A 12,377-nucleotide genomic window follows, 5' to 3' on the forward strand; every position below is an offset into this window, starting at 1 on the left:
ATTATATGTACATGAATACTGTACATTGTATACGAGGTAGGGTTTTCCCACCCATACAGTTTACTTAGCCAGGCTTTTGAGGTATATTAATGGCTGCCTAAATAGATTTTGCAAGTCACTTTGTTGTGATTTGGCCCTATATAAATAAAATTGAATCGAAATTGAATTGAATTGAAAAAAATGTAAGCATCTCAGTGTCTTGTTCAGAAGTGAAGGGAAACTGACAAGTGGATTGGTGCAGTGTAAGTTGTGTGCCTTTTTGTTGGGGTGGGGAGAGAGCTGAGTGCAAAAGGCAAACTGTTAATTTACTGGTTAATCTGCGTTGCTATCCTCACCTGTGGCTACGAGCTCTGGTAGTCACTAGAAGGATGAGTTTGTGGGTAGAAGATGCAGAAATAAGCTTTCTTTTAAGCACAATGTAAGTCTCCCTCAGAGTTAGGTTGAAGAGACTCAGAATACAGCTGCTACTCCTCGACATCAACATGAGCCAGTTTAGGTGGTTCAGGCATCTGATTAGGATGCGTCCTGGAAAACCCTGGACCTGAGTGAGGCATTTTATGTCTCTGTTGGCTTGGGAATGCCTCTATGTCTCCTCTGAGGAGGTGGAGGCGGCCATGGAGAGGGAGACCTGGGCTTTTCTGCTTAGACTGCTCCCCCCTGTAACCTGGACCAGGTAAGTGGTAGAAAATGGATAGATGGGTAAATTTTAGCATTTTAAATAAATTTTCCATTTGGTCCAAAAGAGTGACCCACATTTCAGTTGCTCCTAAATGTTAACCAGGTAGCACCTGCTAGCAGCCTGACCTGGTTGCTGTTTTACTGGGTTCCTTGATGTTGGTAGTAACAGTCATTTTCTTAGAGTATCTTGATCCTGGTTGCATGAACTCCTACTCCAGTGTCATGGAGTGCAGCTGGTGAGAGCGATCCTCAGTTTGCTCTGGAGTCTCTTTAACCATAGCATGCAAAAATCAAATAGGATTTTGCATTTCACATCACATTTTTCTTTTCCTTTTTTGTTGTTTATGTTATACATTAAGCAGACCCCTCTTGTTTACGCTGGCATGCTTTTGCTTCTCACTCAGCAGCCAGACCCTGAACTTCAACAGGTAACAAACTGATGAACAATCAGGCTGCAGCCTCCATTTCCACCTATTCATGTTTCTAAAGTCGAATCATTGTGGCGATTGCTTTAAAGTCTCTCTGTGCTGGTTTTCATTTTTGCTTTTTGCTGTTGTCTTTGGGTTCTTACCAAAGTACCAGGACAAAGATCATATGCATGTCCTCATTAGCATAGGGATTTATGTTGATTTGTGGAACTGTAGCCTAGATGTTTATATTGTTAAATGGTAATTGTGAGACGATGCTTTTTGTGTCATTTTATGGAGAAACATGAAAGTAACATAACTTTTGCATTACTTTTAAGAAAATCGTTCTGTGTAATGTGCATAATACATTATTTAATGTAATGACCACAACACTGATCACAACAAACAGGGAAAATAACTCCAACTTGCCCAAACCATTATTTTTTAATGGTTTATTATTATTAGTAGTATTATTATTTTTTACCACAGAGTCAGCTGATTAATTAAACATTTTCCAATTTTATTTATATAGCATGAAATCACAATACCAGTTTCCTCTAGGTGCTTTATATTGGAAGGTAAAGACCGTACAATAATATAAAGAAAAGAGAGAAAACCCCCTATGATGACCCCCTATGATAAAGCGCTTTGGCAACAGTGGGAAGGAAAAACTCCCTTTTAACAGGAAGAATAGCTCTGTTTTATGTTGTTATGATATATGCTTTATTCAGTATTTAATATTTAATTTAAAAATGCATGATTGGGCTTCAGCCTGCTACCATAAATGAAATTTTAATCTATGTGAAACACTGATGAGGAATGTTTTCATTAGAGTGAAACATGCTTTGGTTTTCTGTTTTCCAGTTTCCAGAAAAGTAAAGAAACACCTGCAGCTTCATTGTTTCATTATTCACTGATAATTGTGTGGAGACACTGTGTACAGATAGGATGGAAAAAAATCCAAACAGTTACGGGAAGAAAACAGGCAGCCAGATGGACGGTAAAAAAAACCCATTAGCGAAAAACCTGGCAAACTAAATTAGAAAGCATGGATTCAATTAAATATCATAATGGCAGACTTAAAACAGTTGCTTTTGTGATCACTTTGATGGATGGCCTGTGACAGAGGGCTGTGGGGTGGTCAGTTTTGGTGCTCTGTGCAGGATTCACTTTTAGTGAGATAATGAAAGTGTCGCTGACAAGTCGTACAGCCACAGCGGTTATGAAAACACCGCTTTTAAACCAAAGTATTCGTCTCTCACCGCACAATCCTCCTCTGGCAGCCTTTTGGTGCAGATCTCGGTCGTGTGGTTTTTCCTCCTCTCTCATCGCTTCATTATTCAATTAAGCCGTAAAACACATGTTAAGCTTGACATTAACCGCATGGAGGAGCCCCTATTGGGACGAGAGCAGTAAAGCTCAACCGTGGGCTCTTATATCATGCTCTAGCGGCTGCCATGAGACTCTCGGCCTGGTTTCCATTTCGACTAGGGTGATGCTGCTCAACGGGTGCTGCTAGTAAATGCTCGTGGCTTGAAGGGTGTAGAAAGCCAGGTTGGCAGGTCTGGGGTGGATGAGGAGCAGATGGTTAGGTAGAAAAAGTGAAGGCAGAGGCAGGAAAAACACTTCAGTCTATGTGGAAGGAGACTTTTAGTTGCTGTTGATGGAGGTCAATGGGCATAATCCTAAACACTGGATGTGCAGGAGCCATTATGTGTAGGCTAACAGGGTCAAGGAACAGTAAGGCACAGAGCTGTGATTCTGGTGCAGAGATGCTCCCATTCAGCCAGCCAATCAGTCCCAGAGGGGCATCCATCCATCAGCTGAGCTCAGGGCCCCTTCGTCTCAGATTTGATTGATTGCTGTTGACTGGCACTAATGGACGCAAGGCTGCTCACAGATGTGTGATTCAAATGCTCTAATGGATGCATAGACACACAGAGAGCACATTGAATATCCCATACACATTTTTATGAATTTACACACCTCTTAGACACACTTACTCTGGGCCTTTTCTACAGTCTCCACATTCCACTGGCCGTATCTCACTGAAGGCCCCAACTGCTTTTAATCAGCCAGGTCACGAGGCACTCCAGATGGGCCTCAGCGTTGGGTGGGACTGCCGCGGACGTGGTGGAGAAGCAGGAGGGGGGGGGGGGTTTCAGCTCGTAATAGTCAACATACTTCAGCCCCCTCTCCTCTCTCCTCAACATCCCCTCCCGTCCTGTATTGCGTCACCCTCCTCAGAGACCTGTGTTGGACAGCACGCACTACACTGGCCCTACGGTCTTCAGCTCATGTATTTCTAAGGCTCACACTTTTCCAGCGGTTTAAAAGCAAACATTTTCCATCATCAGACTGCATGTTCCGAGTGTTTTGAAAGGAGCACTGTGTGCCTTTAGAGAACATCATCACAGGATTTGCTTTTATAGCCTCAGCAATGATGTAGGTGTACATTGAAATGTAGTTGCTGAGTTCAATGAGTGCAGAATATCTTGATTTTGAAGACAGAGTATGTGCAGAATGTGGCTTGAGTCTCTTTAGTCCAGGAATCCGTGTAGAAATGTGGTCTTGTGGATGCTTCGCGTCCTTCTTTTGCTCAATATCAAATAAAGTTCTGTCTGTCTGTCTCTTTTTTTCTTTGCACAGTCGAGGAGCGTATCAGGTCACATTTCACTGCATGTTATACCTGTATAACCATGCACGTGACAAATAAAGAATCTTGAGTCTTCAATTGAATGAATATCAAAGGAAGAAGTTGGCTAAGGAAATTTTGTGAAGCAAAGTGCAGATCAGTAGCCAAAAAGTGGCTGAATGAACGATTCTACTGGCAGGTGTAATATTCACTTTCCGCCTAGCAGACGAGCCATAACGACATACAGCAAGCACGCAAACACAGTGAGTAATTTTATCCATTCAGTTGGTTAACTACCACAAAAGCTGGTCTTTGTCTGCGTATCATTATGCGGTCCAGGGCTTTGATTCGCTCTGAGTTCAGTTGTGCTTTGGCACTGTTTATGACTGTTACCTGGATACTGTAGTACTAATCTCCCATTTCCTCTCTCCCTTGATGTTGAGGTGTCACATTACGGGGACTGTTGTTGTCTCATTCTCAGCTCAGGCCTGTTGGGCTGATACTCGTGCAGGCCTATCGGGCTGAAGACGTGCACTCTGGCTGAAGGTCACAACACATCCGCGCTACAGGAAACGTCTGGGATGGTCACACACACAGGTTGTTCCTCAAAGCTCACCCCAAGCAGAGCAGTTCATAACCTCATACAGAGAATGTGGGTTCAATTTACAAAATGTGGTGTGACACTGAGCTCAGTAGCAGTGATTGTTACCCTTCACTTTATGTAATTTTTGCCAACTTACCAACTTTGTCACTGATATTTCCCAATTTTCACACGCCTTCAGTGGTTTAAAAAATGTCTGAGGGATTAGGATTAGTCTTTGTTATGTTTTTTGAGGGACAGAGCATGCAATGTTTTTATTTTCCTGGCCTAAAATAGACCTTTTTATGTAGTCGGGTCACTATACAAATATGCGTGAATCGTCCATGTGTGATTAAAGCAGTCATTCAACATTTTATTTTAAGCTTGAGTAAAGGTGATGTTTTGATCATTAGCTATTGTCTGCAAACGAGGCTTTGGGAGTTAAAAGTGGTATTTTCCCGGCAAGTGACAAAGCCGTGTGGCTATTGTATAATTAGGGCAGATGCAAACAGGGAAGTCCATTTACGCAGAAATGCAGAATGTTAAAAAAAACCCCAAAACATCCCACTTCCAACCATGAACATAATTGTTTTCTTACCTTATTTAAACATAATAATTATGATGGTGCAAAAGAACATCTAACCTTGTGTCATAAAGTAATGCAGTACTTGTTCACTCTCTGGCCCCTTGATTGGAGAATGGCTGCTTCAGCTTTTGCTTCCAGTTTATTGCAGTAAAGTCCTGAGGCAGCAACGCAGGGCTATAAAGTGTCTCCTGCCACTATTCCTGATGTGATTGGTGGAACATTCCTGTCAATGGGATTGACTGGGCGAGGTTTACTCTGTTTAGCAGCTGATCTTGGCTCTCCTAAATGGATTAGGAGTTGTTGTGCGTACAGAGTAGATGTTAGGTATTCTTTGACGGCTGATACTGTTACTTAAAGTTATCTGTGGCTGTATTGCTGCCAGTCTTGTCTCACTCTTACCTGCTTGATTGGTCCATGCCAATTTAGATGTCCAAGGTGCTAAATTAATGAGGTCTGGATTTAGCTGAACCCCTGCTGCTTTGCCTTTTTTTTGTCTTTGCACTTCTTCCTTGAGAGCTATTTAATTGTAGCTTTTTGCTTTTACAGCAATCCACAGCCCTCTTAGTATCACTACGTGGCAGTTTCCTACTATAAACAGGTTAAGGGTACCATTGCTACGTTTTGAACTACTTTCTCTGCTTTTCCCTCTTTTTTTTCCTCCAAAGATTAACCTTAGATTTTTTTTCTCATGTCAGTTTAGATGGATTAAGCTTCCAGTAAGCTTTTTTGCATTTGCATTAATGTAAAAAATAACCTCCAGACAGGAGACTACCACAACAATGACCTGTTTAAATTGTTGTTTAAGTATCAAAACACTGTAGGTTTGTGAAATAAACAAAGACTGTCTGAAGCCTTCCCACCTCGCTTGACTCGGTGCCTTTGTCTCTTGGCGTCTCCACTAAGACTAAGTGTCTTGTGTGCTGCTCTCCTATAACCCTTGACCTTTAGCCTTAACCTTGAAACCTTACACCATTTTACATGCCAGTGAAAGCTCAGTGTGTTTGTGTATGTCAGTGTTTTCGGCACTGTTTTCTCTTTAGTTTTAATATGTGTGAAAGCTGCACAAAAGTCCTCTCTGTCTCCTGTAGAAATCACCCGCCAGCAGATTAGAAACAGATTTAATACTTAATCACTTAACCACCATCACTGACTTCTTCTTGTACATACAAACACACCCATACACACACATACACACAAACCCTCTCCCTCCTCCCATGGTGGTGGCACAAGCAAGTGGCAGTCAGAGTGGTTTGCTTGTGAAGCCATCTGGCCTTCAATCTGGACATGCAGTAGTACCAACAGCCCTTTCTCTTTCCCTTTTACAGTAGCACATAAGCTCACACATGTGCCTTATCCCAGTATAAACAATAGATGCTGCTGAGTCACAGTTTTTGACACCTTTTATTCATGTGGACATGCAATTGTTTGTATTGTTGGGCCCCTCTTTTATATTCTTGAGTTTTGTTTTCCTTCCACTAATTCTGCTAGCCTGCTAGTCCTTTTTTCCAGGAATGGTTTTTGCTCATTTGTATATATTTGTAAACATTATTTATGCATGCTATGTTTGGTTGAATATTTTATGGTTGCTGCAAACCGAGTTTTCTTTGAGGGGAGATCGTTAATAAGCACAAAGGAGACTCTCCCTGAACTGGTTGTAAATGCTAAGAATGTTGACACAAGAAGAACGCAGCTGAAATAATGATGCTCACAAATAAATTAACCAAAATGCCAGTTTTAAAATAACTAGGCAGCAGTGTTCGCTATTATAAGCTTTAGTTGAAAGCTAAAAAATGCAGCAGAGTAACAAGCAGTGATTTATTTTAATTCATGTTTAGATTGTATATTAATGCTTAGGTCGTGTGGACAGCCCCAAGTGGGGAGTAAGGAAATTTGTGACAGTGAGACAGAAAATTTCAATTTAAAGTTCTACGACTGTGCATGGCAGCTGGCACATATGTTAACAATTACTGTCGATCCACACTTTCTTCCTCAGTTAGCAGTCACACTTCAGATCCTTTAGATAATCTGAGTATGAGCCAACAGATGAGGACTCGGAGCACAACTGTCAGAGCAGCCGGATGTTTTCCTCTAAAGTTTAGTAAAGTGAGTATAAAACTGACATCTCATTTTATGCCAAAAGAAAACTGCAACAAGCTTAACAGGCTACAAACCACAATTTGCTAAGAGAACATCCTGAAACCTTTTGTGATCCAGGCTCCTCTACGTGGCCATGTTGAAGGGATTTTACAAAGCTTCTTCAGGGCCTTGAGTTGTTTGATCAGTGTGATTTGTCCAAATTGTTATAGAAAATGTGCAGCGTTGTTCCTTTATTTCATAAACGGCTACATTCATTATTTTAGCAGAGGAGGAGTCACGGTTAGAAGATAAGCCTTGTATCAAAGTGCACGTAGAAATGAGATAATGTACCAAAAACTGACTTATTCAGTTCAGTTGAATAAGTTTAAATAATTCCAAATTCAATTAAAAGTAGTGCTGTCAGCGTTAATCTCATTAAAATTATGTTAACGCCATAACTGCATTAACGTGGCAAATCTCTGTTAGCGAGTTAACGTGGATCGCCCCGTGTGTGGGGCTGCAACGAGCCAACCGCGCTAAAGCGTTGACGCCATTAAAAGTAAAATTAGAATTGCATCATGCTTGATATTCATTTTGCTACCAAAACAAAATTAGTATCACATATGCTTAAATTTTAAATCCCCAACATAGTGGCATTAGACAGTTTATTTGAAATGTTAACATTGACTGAAATCGTAGGATGGTTGCCAAGTAGTCTACATAATGTTATTAAAAAGGTCGTTGCATGAGCATAACCTTTTATTTGCAAACATTTTATCTTGTGCACGAATAGTATAAAACATTTTCATCTGGGTCAGAAAAAAAAAAGTGTCTTTAACCTGCATTTCACATGGAGGCCACCAGATGGCGATAGCTGTGGTTGCAAAAATTGTTCCGGGTCCTTTAGAAGTCTGCGGGAAAACGACTTTCTGTCTTTACCTCCGTAAACACTTTCATGATAAGCCCACTCACTCATTTTAGGTAAATTTGAATTAAAATGGTGATGGGGATTACAGAAGTTCTTATCTTAAGGCTTCAACATGGGACTTCAGTAAGAAATAGATGACATCAAAGTAGCCACCTCCGTGTTTTCTACTGTCCGTGAGCCAATGCTAGTTGTTCTTAAGCAAAATGGTAACATGGAGAAGGATGTAAAGTACTTCCACACCAAATTTTTACTGCACTAGTCACCAACTTTCCATTTTGCTGGCAATCTTCTGCTTCTTCTTCTTCAGCAGGTAAGACTTAACACTTGTAGGTGTCTGCTGCCTTTATCGGTTCCGGAAGAATTGTATCCTACGTATGTACACTGCTTACAGTACCTGCAGTGCTTCAGAAAACCAAGTACTGGCATGTTTTCTGAGTTTATTAGAAAGATCTCTTATTGTTTCCTAGTGTCATTCCTATTCTGATCCTCTACATCCTTGACATTAAAATAACCCAATTTTTGTTGAAACTATGATATTAATTTTGATATAAAGAACAAACTAACAAAAAAACCCTTCCAAGTTCTTGGGGGATTTGCCCACATAACTCATTATTATAGACTCTGGACATGTTTGATGCGCAAGGCATTACAGATTAAAAGTGTTTAAACATGTCTAAGAAAAGCTATTGTTTAAGTGGTTCCTGTAAAAGGTTACTCATCAGTCAGAGTGGTCTCATTTACTCCAGATTTAAAAAGTACAGTCACACAAACATACGTGGTGCTGATTTGTCGACTGTGTGGCTTCAGAGCTTTTGTCCTTCTGGACAAACATGGGAGGAAAACATTCCAGTGAATAATGGCTTGAGCTGCTCCGTGCTGTAGGGAGGGAGGTGGAAAGCTAAATAGTCTTTTCTTCAGCTCAGCTGGCCTAGGTCCTTATTACATAACTGGGTTTTGTTGGATAGATTCACAGAGAGCAGAATAGAACAGGTCTAAGAAAAGCAGGGACCTGTGTAGCTGCAGAGAGCCTGTGATGTCAGCTGAATACATGGATGCTGTTTGTGTAAATACTCTGCATTAAAAGAATGCTTTGATTCAGTATTTGTGTGATGGTCCTTCTTTGAATGAAACGAGGCAGCCTTTAGACTCGAACGGATGCTAGATGTTGGTCAATAATTCAAATGCGCTTGTTAAAACCCAGACGGACATCAAACAGCATCAGTCAGGGAACTGTTCTCCTCCAGGTGACGTCAGCGCTCAGCTGAAAGACAACATTCTTGTCTCCACAGCTAATACAGGACATTACTGTTCGGCCACACCTGCCCCGCCCCGTACAAATCCAATGTCTGTCTCTCTTTCTGCAGCAGGTCACACGAACCCTCATGAACTCCACCCTGAGCGGCAGTGCTGGCTGACGTTAGCAACAGCTATGCACGGTCCAGACCATTTTTCAGTTGAGTCCATCATCTCTTGGGGCTCTTAGTTTATCTGCAATCCCTTATTTCACCCTGAATTCATGGCCTTATCTCACTGATGTCTCCTGGCCCTCCTTTTTCTTCCGAAGACACTAACTTGGAACGTCCAGTTTCTGAACTGTTCCCTCTGTTTTTCACTGCCGCTTCTGTCACATCCTCATTCCGATCTTTTCTGGAACGACACAGCGAGAAGTAAGTCCTGACTTCCACCTGTGATTAAAGTCATGGCAAAATCAGACAAAATCACATTTGATCTTTCAAAACACTGGCATAAATCCCTAGGAGATACAAAACTACTACATCCATTCATCCATCCGCCCACTTCCTTCCACTTATCTGACAGACTGGCCTAAAAGAGTGCAGTAAAAAACAAAAGAACCAGACAGATGTTATGACTTAATGCTGCTCATTCACTTCCAGTTGTTCAGCTCATATCACTCCATTTATATTTCCAAATGACACTAGGTTAATTCAGTCTGTTCTCTCCTGCTTTCTCCCTCCTAGCAGGAGGCAGTTTATCCAGCCTGTCAAATTCATAGACTTCACAACTGCTGGCATGCAATGCTCTTTGGGTTCACACAACCTGTGACCAACACATCAAACATAAACCATTGCCATGTGGCTGTTCCTAATTTGCAACAACATATGTGGTAATGCAAATACAAAGTGATCAATTAACCCCAGCAGTGCTTTGTCTAACAATGTTTCTGGTCCTGATGCAGCTTTACGTCTTGTGCCATTAAGGAGACAAAAAGCTGCTGGTGCTGCTGCTTTTTCCCACAGTCGATTATTCATTTTCACCATCAAATACTGAATTTGTTTTAATATTTGATTATATAATTGAATCTGGAATATTTGTTGCTTTAATGTTGATCCATCATAAATCAGACCCGGATCATATGCCACCCAGCGAGCTGAGAAGTAATACCCGAACCCAATCAGCTATTAATACATATATGTTTTCTCATAAAGCTGAAATTAGACAGTGTAATTCTGTCCCAGAGATCCTGTTTGTTTGTTTTTTTGTTTTATTTTTACATATTACATCACATCTTCATAATGGCACAGGCTCATGTGCTGTGTCGGACTGTTACTATGCAACAACTGTGGTTTTGCAGAGCGGTCATTTTGATTGAATGCAACATGATGTCACTGAGTGACTTGCTGGGCGTGCATGTCAACGTTTAAACTGATGAAGCTTCTGCGGCTAAACTCGGCGGTCTGATGAAGTGCAGCAAAGGGCGTCGGGAGAAGAGGGGGAGTTTAGAGGACACGCCCGTTGGCAGAAAAATGAGGGATGAAAGGAAGTGGATGAAGGAGGAGGGGAGATCTGCAGTACTGTATGTTCTCCAAGTCAGGCCATGTGTATGCAGGGAAAGCACCATGGTGTTTTCCAAGGACCATCATTCCTTTCTCACACACTCTGGGCTTCCACACTCAGAGTGCTCATTTTCTTTAACTCTTCCTCTCTGTTTCTCTCATATTCTGTCTCACTATTCTCCATCACACAGTCCCTCGCTTCCTGGGTCTTAATAGTGGTGTAATTTACAGCTCTTGGTCAGACCAGCACTGTGTGTGTGTGTTTTAAAGGGCGTGTCCCACAGCCCTCATCAGTGTTGGCTCGAGTGCAGAGTGCCTCTTGTCATAACCAGTACCAGATCTGTCACATACCAGATCTGTTACAGTCCACTAAATGCAGAAATGCATTACAGATTATCTTTTATATGTTGGCGTTAGCATTAGCCAAATACCCATAAATGTTTTGTTACCAGGACTCATCTATTAGTGAAAAGAAGGCCCTCAGCTGTTATTTTCATTATTATGTAATGAATTCAATGTTAAATTACTAAAATTACAGGGCATCAGGGCTGGGTATTAATATTATTTAAATCTCAAGTGTGATTTTGGTTTCCAGTGATTATGAAAACACGATAATTGAGATAAAATGAACTAATTTCTGTTATAAAGTTCTCATTTTGCCTGGTGTTATAATTCAAGCACACACCTTTACTTTACAGAGGTATGCTTTCACCCCACCCTAACAGCCCGAACTCACCGTCTCAGCTGAAGCCAAAATTATGGAAATTCAACCTTTAGTCAATGTGGTCTGTCTAGCGCCATGTAGGTGAACCTATGGAAAGCTGTCTTAGTCTCCAATCACCAATGGTTTCTGCTGTCAGTTGGCTGACAGTTTTGGCTCTTCATTGCTCTACTGGTTGCTGCTACCTGAGAGTCATTTTGCACCCATCTGAACCTGCAGACTTCCTGCAATGGAGCCTCGGGCTATACAGTCCTCGCAGCAGGAACAGTGAGGCATTTTATTTTATAAAATTGGAATTAATGACTAATTTTCACATTTTACAAACCCATCCAGTGGGCTGGATCAAACCTTTAGCAGGCCACTTTGACGATCCTCCTTTAGCAAGTGAATTGAAATTGTATTTGTAACTACATGTTAAACATGTCATAGTTGGTTACATTTCAAAGAAAACATGAAAAATTCATATTAGGAAGCCAAAAGCCTGAAAAGTAGTGATACAATCCTGAAAGCAGGCTCACTCCTGTTCTGCAGAGCTGTGTGTCAGTCCTCTCTAAAGTAGATGACTCTCAGCAGTAATAATTGCAATCAAGAGAATATTTACTGCTGCTTTCAGCAATGTGCTGCACGTGACAGAAGTAAACATGAGACATTGCCAGACAAGCTGAAAGTGTTCATATCAAGATGAATATTTCATATTCTGTTATGTAGTAAAGGGTATTTTTAGAGCTTGATAGCATCTCTCCAGTAGCTTATGAATTTTGAATGGCAGCTTTGAATATTTCACCAGTCGACTAGAATAGCCGGGGCTGGATGCAAGATATGACAGGCTGGGTATTTACTGAGTGGTGCAGTGACAGGTGATCGCGCGCTTCATTCTGCCTTGTCTTTTTATTAATGGTTGTCTTCTCCAATCATTCACTAATCGTCTTCCTGTAGCAGTTAAGTGTTGTTTTGATGGCATCACATGATAT

The 12,377-nt window shown here is 41.2% G+C and overlaps 1 protein-coding gene across 2 annotated transcripts in view; it reads left to right on the forward strand.

The window, feature by feature from the left end:
• arhgap21a (Rho GTPase activating protein 21a) overlaps window positions 1–12,377 on the forward strand; it is a 107,078-nt gene that overhangs the window by 22,994 nt on the left and 71,707 nt on the right. The gene's annotated exons all lie outside the window — the stretch shown is intronic.

This window comes from Aulonocara sp. 'chitande type north' Nkhata Bay, linkage group LG9 (assembly GCF_057382095.1).
Source record: "Aulonocara sp. 'chitande type north' Nkhata Bay isolate Kocher_YH1m ecotype deep benthic linkage group LG9, A_spYH_male_GT1.1, whole genome shotgun sequence".
Lineage (NCBI taxonomy): Eukaryota > Metazoa > Chordata > Actinopteri > Cichliformes > Cichlidae > Aulonocara > Aulonocara sp. 'chitande type north' Nkhata Bay.